Source organism: Girardinichthys multiradiatus, chromosome X, assembly GCF_021462225.1.
Source record: "Girardinichthys multiradiatus isolate DD_20200921_A chromosome X, DD_fGirMul_XY1, whole genome shotgun sequence".
Lineage (NCBI taxonomy): Eukaryota > Metazoa > Chordata > Actinopteri > Cyprinodontiformes > Goodeidae > Girardinichthys > Girardinichthys multiradiatus.
The window spans coordinates 5220110-5235496 of NC_061817.1; the positions used below are offsets into that span (position 1 = coordinate 5220110).

The 15387-nt window shown below is 39.2% G+C and overlaps 1 protein-coding gene across 4 annotated transcripts in view; it reads right to left on the reverse strand.

Annotated features, from left to right (window-relative positions):
* The window catches only part of LOC124862849 (proline-rich protein 12-like), a 78668-nt gene that overhangs the window by 40646 nt on the left and 22635 nt on the right, over nt 1-15387 (reverse strand). The window lies entirely within an intron of this gene.

Sequence of the window (15387 nt, forward strand, 5' to 3'; positions counted from 1 at the left end):
AAACGGGAGGCCCAGGTAAACTCCGCTCCTACTGGGAGAAGGCAGTATATCGTGTGGTCGAACAAAGTGGGAGATGGACTATTAAGTACAGCTGGAAAAGGGTAACAAAGTCATACGTGTGCTTCATGGACATATTCTGCTGCCTTTAAATGTTCTACCTCTGGAGAAAGAACTCCAAGAAGAGGCAAAACCGAAAAGAGAGCAACAACCTGAAAGAGATGAGAACCAAGCTGAGATGGATGACTCTGAGGAGGAGTATGCATACCATCATAACCTCCAGAGCAGAATCCCATGCTATGGATTTATGAACTCACAACAAATATCAGCTAAGCTACATCAAACTTATATTACATAAAACGTGTTTGGACTTATAATTTCCAAAACGTAAGTCCCACACTCCAAAGGTTTATATAATGCTTACTATTTAAGCAGACAATGCTCTTTAATTCCCAGTAAACATTGTTCAATTTGGACTGCCCACTTATGTACAATTAATTTAGAGATATATGCTATTCAATAATGGCAATTACAAATACATTATGATGAAAATAAATGCAGTGTGGTGGCTGAATACATTCAGATAATATTTTGAGATTTTTCTAACAAACTGGATTTTAAATGAATTTGTTTATTTTGGTAATTTTTACTAATATTGAACTGATAGTTAACAATTCTTTTTAAAATGATCATTAAAATTAGCAAAATGATAACTAATGTATATCATTCCACATATATATGGTTATGTTAGGGAATATTATGAATTACCATATATTTCTTATAAATGTTTGAATTTGGCTATGTACTATGAAAATAACGGCTACAATTTTTTGGTTGAAAAGGTAATTGATTCAAGCACTTGAATAAATACTCATATTGTATCTTCTACAGTCATGGTCATCTGAGAATACTTTGGGAATTTTATGATGAAATATGGATTTTTATGGATTGTTTTAATTAAAGCTTGTGTTGTATAAATATATTACATTTTTTTGTTGAAAAACCATTACATCTAGGGACACCATAAACAATGCCTGTGATTGCAGATGTAGGCTTGGTTAATTGAGAATATTTTGAAAATTATGAGGCACAGTGAATTTATGAAATTCGCATAAAATGCTCTGTTTACCTTCAAGATGGGAATTAACATTTTTATTTTGAAAATATATGGAACATGGGATTTTCATATCGTACATCGGTCATGAAATGCTTCCTCCAGCAACATTTTAAGAATTTGAGGAGACACATGATTGTCCAATATTTTTTAAATGTTTTTCTCTAATGCTATGAATTAGCTACAATGCATTGTAAGGACTAAGCCTGTGAGATCTGAGTGCCTGTGCAAGAAAGTTCTAACCTGACCTATTGGAATTGTGGTCACATTAAATGGTGATGGTGTGCTGGGAGGGACGGGGCCAGAGGCGGACTTGCTGGAAAGGGCTTGGAACCTGCTTGCTTCATAACTGCTTGCAGTCCTAGTTTTTTCTTGTTTCTGTCTTCAACTTTTCTTTTGATAAGCCCTGAAGTGTAATTTTATTTAGTTGTGTAACAGCCGCGAGAGGGCGCCTGTTGTGTTGGTAGCATAGAGTGGGCTTAGGACCACACAAAAGAAGTTATGTTTTATGCTGCAGGTCAGTAAATGTCTCTTTAATGCAAGTTTTGGCTAGGCTGTGTTCCAGATAATCATCCCAGTGGATCATTTTATACATGAAAAAAATCACATATAAGACATTCCTTTATTTACAATAATACAAACGTTATTGGCATTTAGTTTATTTATGTTTTTATGTTTTTATTTTCTAATTTATTATTTATTTTTTATTGTTTCACACAGAATACTTAATGTGACAATCTCACATAGTAATGTTAATACCGCCACAGCACTACACTGACGGCTGAGGGCGGAGCTTCAGCCACCATAACTCCAGCTATCAGTGGAAACTCAATTGGTACCGTACCGAGTAAAGCAAAACGGAGTTGAGCAAAGCCACGCCACCTAAAACCAGCCAGTGGAAAAGGGGTATATATTTACAGTTTTTTTCAGATCTTAAATTTTATTCAAGGTGGCATTAATAAGGTCTTAAAAAGTCTAAAATTTGACTTGTTGAAACCCACAGATACACTGTTGTATTAACCGTCCTGACCACTCAGGTCCTCTGGTTCAAGTCTACTCTGCATCTCCAGAACAAGAAGCAAAGATGGAGAAGTAGCATTCAGTTCTTACTCCACTTATCTGAAACAAGCTCCCAGAAGTTTGCAAAAATGCTGAAACTCTGAATTATTTTAAATTAGGGTTAAAAACTCATTTGTTGAAAGTTGCCTTAAAGAGTTATGCCACTGCAATGTACGTTTTTATTTGTTTTCTTTTTCTATGTTTTATTCATGTAAAGCACTGCATTGTCTTGTTACTGAAATGTGCTATACAAATAAACTTGCCTTGTCTCTCTCTCTAAACAAAGCTTTTTGCTGAGCTTCTACTCCAACTAACTGTTTTGTCTTCTCTTTCATTCTATAGACTTGAAAACTGCCTCAGATCTTAACTGCTTACCTGTGTTTGTCTTCTAGATTAAGCTACAAAGGGAGCTACTACTACCGTTAACATTTTACTTTTCTTTAAAATAGAATGGGTCACTTGGGTCAGTGCTTTTGTGTTTTTTTGTGTGTAAACTATGTCTTCTCAAACCCCCAGTCGGTCTTGGCAGAGGTAGCTTACACTGAGCCAGTTCTGATTCTGCTGGAGATTTCTTCCTGTTAAAGGAGAGTTTTGCTTTCTGGTGTCGCTACATGCACTCACATATGAGTGAATGCTGCAAGTTAGTGGCTCTGTCATCTGATGGGTTTATTTAGATGGAGGCACTTTTAGAAAATTTATATAATAAACTAATCTTGACTGAATTGTTTGTTAACTAGGATCAAATTTGAATGTATAGAATTGACATGGAATCTGTTTGTATAATAGGACTGAATTGACTTTTTTTAAGTGTCTTGAGAAGGTATCCGTTGTGAATTGGCATTATAGAAATAAACTGAATTGAAATGAATAGTTTCTCTCATGAACAAAAACTTGCTCTACTGTGGACTGATGAGACTTTAAAAAAGAATACAGACTATTTTAGACAAATCGTGTTGCAAGTAGCACTGCTATAACAATACTGTAACATATACCATGAAGTTTGTTCCCTGGGCCATACTGGTATCATGTATCATAATTTACAGTATCATCTGCATACATCACAGTGTTACAGTTATGAAGATAGAAGATTATTCATTTAAAGTGCAAAAAATGATGCAATTTTTTATACTTGTGGAACACCAGTAAGCAGCTTCATAACAGAAGAATCCTGATTTTGTATGCACACAACCTGTGATTTATCTGTTAAGTGGGATTCTATCCATTGTATGAAAAGAAAAGTTTAAACTAGATAACTTGGATAAAATTACTTTATAATTGACAGACTCAAAGGCTTTGCTGAGATAGAAAAAAAGGCTTTAAACAACGCCACATTTACATTACGAAAATGTAACTTTATCAGTAAAAACTGTCGGTTGTCTCAGATGAGTAATCGACTCTAAGGACAAAATCGATTGGATGTACTTTAAATGAAATTAGCTAGTGTTGAAATAATGAATAATCATTTTAACTGCTAGCTTCCCTACATCCTTTGAGACAGAATGTAAAATATTGACTGGTCTATTGTTAGAGTTAGTAGGAGCATCAACAATAAACATTAATAGTGTAAAAGCGTTTTAAGCATTACTGTGTCCATTTCAGAAATATCTTTCATTCTAGATGATTTCAGGAAAGTAACAATCTGCTAACCCTGAGATTTAATGACCGTTCTTAAATGAAAAACCTGTACTTGCAGGTTTTTAATTTGCCAACTTATAGAAAACATTGTGTAATATTAGCTAAAGAGTCAATGAATATATTAGAAAATGCAGTTAATTCATCAGGATTGACTGTCAGTTTTACAAAGGTCTCCTTTCATAAATAATTATTTTATTAGTGCCAGATATCTTTAGGCTTACCTTTGGTCAGCTTTTGCTTTGTTAATTTCTTTATTTCCTCATTATTCAATGTAACAAAAAACTTCCTTTTAATTTGTTAATGGATTTTGATTGACGAGCATTATCTCGTTCTTTCTTCAATGTTAATATACCTTCATTCATCCAGTGAAGAGGATTTTTGCCTCATTTTGCACACAAAGCTTTTACAGAACAAAAAAGCCAGAAAAACAAACTGTAGACACAAACAGCAATATGCATCTGGTTACAAAACAAGAAAACTTGGATTTTCTGTGCACTGTGCTTAAATACAGAGCACATCAGTAGTGCTTTTTATTTAAATGTGGTATATAAAGAGCAGGTTGCACAAGGTATCCTAACCCTATGGCCAATATACAGTAAGTAAGGAGTGTATGTTGTGCAAATGTTGCTAAATTGTTTTAAGAATTTTCTTATATCTTTTGTTTAGTAATTTATCTTATTCTATCTTGATAATCAACATCTAACATTCAAAGCAAGACCTGTAGGTCTTAGATGGAGCTATGGGGTTTTATGTAATTTCTCTAATGATGCATGCTCTGACTTTGAAGTGAATTTACTGGGAAGTTCACTCCTTTGAGGATTGGCAGCTGAAAATCACCTTATCATCTTCCTGGGTTGATGAGCAGCAACAGTTGTTTCACTAAGGTCATTACTGATGTCTTTCATTCTGGCATTGTGTTCACATACCACATGTATGCTCCAGAGCAGCTCAGTGCTAAAACACCTGCTTTTATAGTGGCACTTACAGTGATGATTGCCAGTTAATTAAGTGCATTGAAAGAGCTGCACCACAGTGACCTATTTTTTGCCTTAATTGCACTGACTGAAACTTTCTTTTTCCCATGACTTTGTACAAAAACAGAAATCTTTGTTTTTCAAATCACTGAAAAAAACATATTTAACTCAAAAATTTACACAAAAAACAAATTGTTTAATGTGTTTTAAGTTGCTTCATAAGTAGTTTTATATTCAGATATGCACTACTCGTAAAAAGGGATATTTGAGTATTGAGTGTGTATTTGTAGAAAATGTAAAAGGTTCACACTACAGTAATATATCATGAAAGTAGGTCATTTGAGTAGAAGCATGCAATGGTGATTTTCTCATCTCAAATTATTTAATGAAACAAAAGCCAACAACAGAGCAAAATATGTTAATGCCTCAGTAACGTGTCATGTGCCCTTGAACATCAATTACAGCTTGACAACAACGTCTCATGCTGTTTACAAGTCAAGTTATTGTGTGCTGAGGCATGGCATCACATTCTTCTTGAAGGGTGGCTCTCAGTTGAAGGGTAACTCTGAACCCCAGAACCTTAATGACCTGCGGAGAACAGGATGGGCTGCTGAGGAAGGGATGTGGTGAGTTCTCGCGAGATTGACTTGTAAGAATACAATATGGTGGCAAACTGACAAACAAACAACTCTCCAGGTAAGCTAAAAAAAAAGCCAATAAAACCAGCCAAATATCAAGTGCAATTAAAATTATTTCCTCACCACTGAAAATTTGGATGAGGAAACTGTTGACAGTCTGCAGAGCTACAGTGATGAATTTGTTTACAGATTCGTAATGGGGAAACCTCAGAAGTCAGTGGCCACTCCAACATCCAAGTGTACGTGGTCTGAATGCTCCACCAGTACCACCACCTCACCAGATCAAGCTACACAGATAATTTAGACTACTGACCTGAAGCTCACCAGCTTTGATGCCAGACTGGCCCTGGTAGAAGGTCTGCATAAGAAAACAAGCTGAAGGAAAGTCAACAAAGGGATGATGAGAATGCGGGATAATCTTGTTTTCTCCAACATTGCTGAGCACACAAAAGAAGATCTAGAGGCCACTGTGTGTGATTTCCTCCAGCGACACCAAGCAACATTTTAAAGAACATCACTTTTCACAGAGTACATCGTCTGGGAGCAAAACAGTCCAACAATCACCGGCCGAGACCCACTGTAGCAAAGATCGAACACTTCAAACAGAAAGAACAAGACAAAAGCTGTGGTAGGGAACTGCATAGTATGAACTACAGTGTGAAAATTCCGTTTCTAAAGGAGATGCTGGTTCGCTATCGCACTTTCTATGCCTGTGATGAAGAAGTGCATCACTGAGGGAAGGATTGCTGTAGTCACAGTTAACTGGTTTTATGTAAATGGCCAGCTGTTAAGAAACAGGGAGATTATGGCGGGGCTTTACTGAATATAACTGCAGGTAAGATTAAACAGTAAACACGGATTAGTTAATAGGTAAAGTTCAATGGCATTTAACGTGAACGTGCAACTTATTGTGACTGTGATTTTGATGTGTACGTCTCTCTAGCACGCCATTTCTGTTTTCTTTCACTTCAACTGACACACACACCCAGACACCACACATACATACAGGACACACACACTGTGTGTCTTGCTATCTGTGTAGGGACATTGTATTGACTTCCATTCATTGCTATAGCCTAACCATGACCCTTAATCTAAGCCTAACCTAAACTCAATTCATACCTTAGTCCTAAACCCAACCATTAACCCACATAACCCATTTCCCTTTGTGTGGACCGGGCCAAATGTCAAACAATGGTGAATGTCCACACAATGTTGGTGTTCTGTAAAGAATTGATCGACACAAGTTTAGACATGCGCACCCACACACACACACGCATGTACAAGAAGAAACTTATGGCACAAACTTAGTATAGTCCTCATACTTAGTGATATTAACTCAATACAATTTGTCACTTGGAATGTACATTGACCCCTCCTTGAACCACCACCTTAACGTGGTGGAGGGGTTTGACTGCTGGAATAATCCTAGAGGCTATGTTGTCCGGAGCTTAAGTGCCCCTGGTAGGGTCTCCCATGGCAAACAGGCTCTAGGTGACAGGTCAGACAAAGAGAGGTTCAGACACCTTCATGAGGACCACTTAAATGCGGCACGTAACGCAGCCCAGTACGACGGAGCCAGGGTCCCACCCTGGAGCCAGGCCTGGCATTGGGACTCATCTGCGAGCGCCTGGTGGCCCGGTTACTCTTTGCGGGACCTGGCCAGGCCAAGCCCAAACAAGAGACACAAGGCCATCGCCCAGTGGGCCCACCACCTGCATGGGGAACCATGAGGAACCGGTGCAAAGAGGATCGGGCAGCGGATGAACTAGTCGGGTTCACCTCCATGCACAGCCTGGGTTCGGAACCCAGGTTCCAAAGGAGAGAGGTTGGACTATGTATTCTGGAGTGGCCCACGGGGAAAGGCAAGGTGCTGGGGTGGGTTTGCTTCTCGCCCCCCAGCTCAGCCATCTTGTGTTGGGGTCTACCAGTGCAGTGCGCCTTCGGGTTGGGGACAGGTCTCTGACTGTCGGGGCTGTGCTGTCCACATATCACCACCTGGTGGTGAGTTGGATCTGCTGGAAGAGGAGGAAGCCGGACAGAGTTTGCAGGCCTAAGCGTATAGTGAGTGTCTGCCGGGAATGTCTGGTGGAGCCTTCAGCCGGGTTGTATTTAACTCCCACCTCCGGGAAAGCTTTGACCAGATTACGGCGGAGGTTGGAGACAAAGGGTCCGAATGGACTATGTTCTCCACCTCTATTGTCGATGCTGCCGCCCATACCTGTGGCCGTAAGGTCTGTGATGCTGTCATGGTGGCAATCCCCAAACCTGGTGGTGGACGCTGGCAAGAGACAGTAATGGATGCTGTCAAGCATAAGGAGTCCTATGGGCTGTGGTTGGCTTGTGCGACTCCTGAGGCGGCTAATGGGTACTGTGAGGCCAAGCGTGCCATGGCCCAGGCTGTGGCAGAGGCAAAAACATGGATCTGAGTGGAGTTCAGTGAGGTCATGGAGAAGGACTACCAGTCGGCTTCAAAGCGATTATGGCAAACCGTCTGGCGCCTCAGGAGAGGGAAGCAGTGCTTCACCAACACTGTTTACAGTGGGGGTGGGAAGCTGCTGACCTGGACTGGGGACATTATTGGGCAACATGAAGAATGACTACCAGTCGTACTCAAAGCGTTTCTGCAAACCGACTGGCGCCTCAAGAGAGGGAAGCAGTGCTTTCCCAACACGTTTACAGTGGGGGTGGAGAGCTGCTGATAAGATCCGCCCTGAGTACCTCAAGTCTCTGGATGTTGTGGGGCTGTCGTGGCCAACACACCTCTTCAACATTGAGTGGGGGTCGGGGACATTGTCTCTGAACTGGCAGACCGGGGTGGTGTACCCCCTTCATAAGAAGGGGGACCGGAGGGTGTGTTCCAACTACAGGGGGATCACACTCCTCAGACTCCCTTGTAAGGCCTATGCCAGGGTACTTGAGAGGAGAGTCCGGCCGATAGTTAAACCTCAGCTTCAGGAGGAACAGTGTGGTTTTCGTTGCAGCTGTGGAACACTGGACCAGCTCTACACCATCTACAGGGTGCTCAAGGGTTCATGGGTGTTTGCCCAACCGGTCCACATGCGTTTTGTGGACCTGGAGAAGGCATTCGACCGTGTCCCTCGTGGTGCCCTGTGGGGGTGCTCCAGGAGTACGGAGTTGGGGGCCCTTTATTAGGGGACATCTGGTCTCAGTACAAGTGGAGCCGAGTTTTGGTCCGTATTGCTGGCAATAACTTGGACCTGTTCCCAGTGCATGTTGGACTCCGGCAGGGCTGCCCTTTGTCCATAAAAGTTATGAACAGGATTTCTAGGTGCAGCCAAGGGCCAGAGGGGGTCTGGTTTTGGGACCATTTTTATCTTGGAATGTTGCATAAGTCGTTTCTTTTATTTTATTTTCTAGTTCCACTTCAGCTGCTTTTTTTTTCCTTCATGATGAATACTGCTCTACATTTACTCTCACTCACTTAAAACTGTGCACATATATTTATATTATATTGTAGATATGTTTATACTGTTTAATTTGTATTGTATTGCACCGACTATGCCAAAACAAATTCCTTGTATGTCCAAAAACGTACTTGGCAATAAAGCTTTTCTGATTCAGAATATTACCAAAACCTTTGACACAATCTAATGCAACACAAACATGAAAAGTAAATCTATTTTTTAAGGACATAGATTGTTGCTTGTTCCAAAATGACCAAAGAAAAATTGAAGCTTTTCAAAGTTATTGAATCAAAATAATTATTTTTCAATAGCCTCTGAGCTGAAGAGAAAATAGACTGTCCGGTGCTTAAGTTGAAGTCACTGTACTGAAAACCTATTGTCAAAAGGAAAACTTTTAAAAAATCAAATAAAGGTTGAATGTAAACAGCTGAAATATATTTATAAGCAATAACAATGCTTTTAAACTCAACCACTTGTCTCCCAAGTTTAAACATGCTTACAGGGATGATGCAACACAGTGGCAAATCTCTCCCTTGCCTGCTTTAGAGAAACTTGGTGCACAAGTAAGATTTCAGTTTCTGAGAAACAATAATACAGGTCCTTCTCAAAAAATTTGCATATTGTGATAAAGTTCATTATTTTCCATAATGTCATGATGAAAACTTAACATTCATATATTTTAGATTCATTGCACACTAACTGAAATATTTCAGGTCTTTCATTGTCTTAATACGGATGATTTTGGCATACAGCTCATGAAAACCCAAAATTCCTATCTCACAAAATTAGCATATCATTAAAAGGGTCTCTAAACGAGCTATGAACCTAATCATCTGAATCAACGAGTTAACTCTAAACACCTGCAAAAGATTCCTGAGGCCTTTAAAACTCCCAGCCTGGTTCATCACTCAAAACCCCAATCATGGGTAAGACTGCCGACCTGACTGCTGTCCAGAAGGCCACTATTGACACCCTCAAGCAAGAGGGTAAGACACAGAAATACATTTCTGAACAAATAGGCTGTTCCCAGAGTGCTGTATCAAGGCACCTCAGTGGGAAGTCTGTGGGAAGGAAAAAGTGTGGCAGAAAACGCTGCACAACGAGAAGAGTTGACCGGACCCTGAGGAAGATTGTGGAGAAGGGCCGATTCCAGACCTTGGGGGACCTGCGGAACCAGTGGACTGTGTCTGGAGTAGAAACATCCAGAGCCACCGTGCACAGGCGTGTGCAGGAAATGGGCTACAGGTGCCACATTCCCCAGTCCTGGGCTACAGAGAAGCAGCACTGGACTGTTGCTCAGTGGTCCAAAGTACTTTTTTCGGATGAAAGCAAATTCTGCATGTCATTCAGAAATCAAGGTGCCAGAGTCTGGAGGAAGACTGGGGAGAAGGAAATGCCAAAATGCCAGAAGTCCAGTGTCAAGTACCCACAGTCAGTGATGGTCTGGGGTGCTGTGTCAGCTGCTAGTGTTGGTCCACTGTATTTTATCAAGGGCAGGGTCAATGCAGCTAGCTATCAGGAGATTTTGGAGCACTTCTTGCTTCCATCTGCTGAAAAGCTTTATGGAGATGAAGATTTCATTTTTCAGCACGACCTGGCACCTGCTCACAGTGCCAAAACCACTGGTAAATGGTTTACTGACCATGGTATCACTGTGCTCAATTGGCCTGCCAACTCTCCTGACCTGAACCCCATAGAGAATCTGTGGGATATTGTGAAGAGAACGTTGAGAGACTCAAGACCCAACACTCTGGATGAGCTAAAGGCCGCTATCGAAGCATCCTGGGCCTCCATAAGACCTCAGCAGTGCCACAGGCTGATTGCCTCCATGCCACGCCACATTGAAGCAGTAATTTCTGCAAAGGATTCCCGACCAAGTATTGAGTGCATAACTGTACATGATTATTTGAAGGTTGACGTTTTTTGTATTAAAAACACTTTTATTTTATTGGTTGGATGAAATATGCTAATTTTGTGAGATAGGAATTTTGGGTTTTCATGAGCTGTATGCCAAAATCATCCATATTAAGACAATAAAAGACTTGAAATATTTCAGTTAGTGTGCAATGAATCTAAAATATATGAATGTTAAATTTTCATCATTACATTATAGAAAATAATGAACTTTATCACAATATGCTAATTTTTTTAGAAGGACCTGTATTTTGCAGTTTTTATATACAGCACATTGTGTTTGCATTATGTTCATAAATATATGTAAAGATTGAATTCTAATCATTCCAATTTCCTTGCAAACTGAGCTTTACATTTTAATTAGCAAGGTTTCAGTCTTTTCAGTGCCATAATATGTCATTTATCAACTAGGAATTCTTGCAGTTAGCTCAAGTATTTAAGTTTCAATGTAAAAGGTACACTTGGCATAAGGCATTAATAATTTTCTCTCAATCTCCATAAAATTCTAAAGCTAGAGTAAAGAAATCCAATTTAGAAGGGTTTTCTAATTTTTTTAATATTCCTGTGACAAGTGATGCTTGGGTTAAAAAATTAGACCATTTACTATCAAAGAAATATCCACAGCTATTGGGTCTATGCATTCTACAATTGAGTTCAGTAAAACAACTAATTCTAATTTTAACTCTTTATAACGCTTCGTAATTATACATTTGTAAAATGTTCCTAGACTAAATCAAGATGTTATCTGCCTTCCATTTAAAAAAAGGCACAGAGCCACAAAACTGTGCATAATATAATGACCAGTCTCTTAAATGTTGGCTTTAAAATATTAGCTAATTATCAATGCACTTGGAAACTATACTCCCATCCATCATTTCCTCAGACCATACAGACTTTGTTGCTAACATAGGAATGCATTTTCAATCTATAAATAATTCTATTATGTACAATCCTCCTACAACCAGCATTTCGGAAACCATAGTTTCCTACTAGGTAGAGTGGAGATATATCTTTTATTCAATGAAGAAGCTTGGCTTCAGCCCACCTTTTTTAACTGGTTTCAGCTCTTATATTCTTCTTTTCAAGCTACTGTTTGCAGTTCAGATGCACATTCAGCTTACTTCCCTCACAATGGTTGCAATGGCACTTTGGTCTAATGCGCATATCCAAGGTAGTGTTTGGGGTAGACTAGGGCTGGGACTTTAACGTGTAAGAGAATCTATGCATTTAATGGCAATGTGAAATGTTAAACACATCGGCCATCTCAACTAGCAATTAAATGAGTACATAAACATGTCCAACTGCAAGTAAATGTAGCATGCAATGATGTACAAGCTAAGTGCACATTTCATTAACAAAGATTGTTGCACAAACAATAAATTTTACTCAATTTTAAAGCACTCACAGAGCACACATATGTAGAAATATATAAACTTTGGAGAAATTCAAATAAGGATAAGGGGAACAGCCATTTTTATCATTTAAAGAAAAAAATAAAGTAAGGGAGGTTGTGGTCTTCATCAGACAGACAGCCTGGTGAAAGAAACTGTGGTGGCTGGTTCTTGCAAATAGCGCTCTATAGCTCTGACCGTTGATCGGAGGAGTGTAAACCACACAGTGAGGGACAAACACAGGACAGACTGAATAAAGGCAGTGTAGAAGATGACCAGCAGCTCCTGTGGAAGGTTGTACTTCTTAAGTTGTCACTGGAAGTACAGTCTATGCTGGGCCTTCTTCCGAAGGGTTGTCCATGTGTGAAGACCAGCTCAGGTCCCCAGAAAGGGTTGTTCCTAGGAATCCACAGTAGACACAGTGTTGATGAGGAGCTGGGTGGGCTTCTGGTAGAGGATGTCTGGGTTGAGGGTGTTGAAGACCAAGCTGAAGTAGACAAACAGGATCCTGGTGTACAACCCTGGATGGTCGAAGTGGTGCTGGACTGTGTTTCTCCAAACTGACTGCATCATCTGCTGACTTGTTTGCCTGGTAAGCAAACTGCTGGGGGTCCAGCAGGGGTGCTGTGATGTCCTTCATATGCTTCAACACCAGTCGTTCAAGGGATTCCATGACCACGGATGTCAGGGCGACAGGCCTGTAGTAATTTAACCCCATGATGGTGCAAATATAGAAGGACTTTATTTTTGTCCAAAAATAGATGTAGTATTTAGAAGAGTATGAAGTGTAAAACTCCTTGTTTACTAGCCAGCCCTAAGACATTTTGAATTAAACTCCATCTGAATCTGTACGATTAGAACAACTGAAGCATGTAAGCAAAGCTAAAATTATGAAGTGTAGTTGCACATTTTACCGATTACAGAGTGAAGACATGCAATATCACCCCACCTGGCTAGAGAGGCCGCCTCTTCCTCTCCAATATTTACCATCTCTTGTTCATTTTCTCTTAACCTAAACTGGTCTTTGATTACAAAAGACATATGTGTAAAATCCACTCCTAAAATTTGGAACCAATTCAGACACCATTTTGGATTTAAAGCAATTTCATTCTCCTGTGGCCTCCAGTCCAGCCTTTTTACCATCTACACCTGAGAATATTTTATTCTTTGTGGTCAAGACAGGTAGTTAAAAAGCTTGCAGATCTCTACTGAGTTTGGTCTACCTGGACATCATTTCTATGTTCCTACTATTGATCCTGTTTTCTGTGCCCTTCCAAGTCCAACTCAGTTTATATTTCTGGTAGTCCTCTTCCAAATCGAAATGCTCTTTCAATAATCTAAATAAATGTATGCTTGCAAAACATTTCATTAGATAATATAATGGTTTCAGGGGTGGCATCTGCAGATTATGATCTGAGGCATCTCTTTGGTTTGTGCCTGTTACATTTTTATCCAACTTAAAATGTATTCATAGAGTTCACTGGACCGAAACACATCTATCCAAAACACACAGAGATGAGGGTTCTCCATTACTTTTTTTTTTCTGACCGGTACCTGCTTTATTTGGGGCCTAATCAGTGGCGGGACCACCTGGGGCTGATTACACTACATGTGAGGTACATGTGAGGTAAACAGACTACTGTTCGCTGATTGGCCATGGTGCAAGGAGTAATGAGAAGGTTTTTAGGTAGGAAGAGCAGGGAAAAGTTAATAAAACAAAAGAGTGACTACAATAATATTAGGAACTACAATGACTGTCAAACCAAAATATAATTTACTTTTTACAAATCATCAACCATGTCTGAAGGTGGAAAGAAAACAAAAAGAACACCATCACAACTCATGCAACAGACCTATTTGTTGCATTATTTGGAGTTCTTTCATGATACTTGTAACTAAAAGGGACGTTACAGCTTTCACTGCTTTATTCGCGGTTAATTTTGATCAGTTGGAAATCCCCCCCTTCTCTCTCAAACTTGCAGTGGATTCCCTGTTTCTATTTAACTTATTTTTACACAGAAACCTTCCAATGTAGAGGTCTGATTAATCTAATGGCTGAAACAAAGTTTAGTTGTGAGATTTCTATTGTTTTCTCTCCACAATAATTTTAATTATTTCATTATTATTATTACTTTTATTATAATTTATTTGACTTTTTTCAGTTATCCGTTATTTTGCCCTCTGTTGGCTTTGGGATCTATTTGTTTTACATTTTCCAGAGTTATCACTTTGTTGACTTATATGTGAAAATAAATAAAAAGGATTTTCACAATTTAATTAATAAAAATACATTTTAAATGAAAATAAAAGGAAACACTTATTCTGGACCAGCAAAATATATTGAATCACAATCATCATTGAAGTTTCAATGTTTTCTATCAAGGTAGTAAGACTGCTTGGCTTGAAGATTTTGTACTCTGATATGTTTTAAGTGCCATGATTTACTGCTCCTCATGCCAGTAAAAATACTTTCTATGCCATTTCTTTCCATACTTAATATGGAAGACTGGGATGGGGATGCTAAACCTCACATCAAGTGGTGTGGCAATGGTAATGATAGAAAATGTTGGCTTAATTGCAACTAATATTGTTCAACAACAATAATGCATGTTTTCTCAACACTGTGTATCTCTACCTTGTTTTTAAGAGTGACAAAAAGAGACTGAAACTCAAAAGGGACCATTTTTTACCTGTAGTAGCAGATGTCAGTTCGTTGTGAGTTTTTCTGAAGGTTAAAAACTGTGGAAGGCTAAAAGCTAGTTAGACTAAAAATGTTTACATCTCTGAGATACAAATATATGTATAAAACTCCTACAAGAGACAATTGTAAAAATTATTGGCTGTTTTCTCAGTCAAAAAACATCCATGTTACTAAAAACGTTACATGGGCTGGGGCTCCCAGCTGGATCAATCCACCTGATCAGCTGCAAGTCATCATCCTGCTTTAAGTCCACAAGGAGTAAACATTTGGATTTTGCATCAGGTTAGCATTTACACACAAAGGTATTGAACATGGCATATTCCTGTGCTTTTCCGGGTCTTGCAGAAGCTTAGAGATTATCCAGCCTACTAACAATCAGATGACTAATAATAGCTGGCAGCCTCAAGTATCATTATTTTGCATGGTAACACAGATGTTATTTGGCTGAGAAAACCTATCGATGACCTTGTGAAATTAAAGACAATAAATATTGATTAATGTGGTTGTATCCCATGGATATAAACATTGTCAAATCG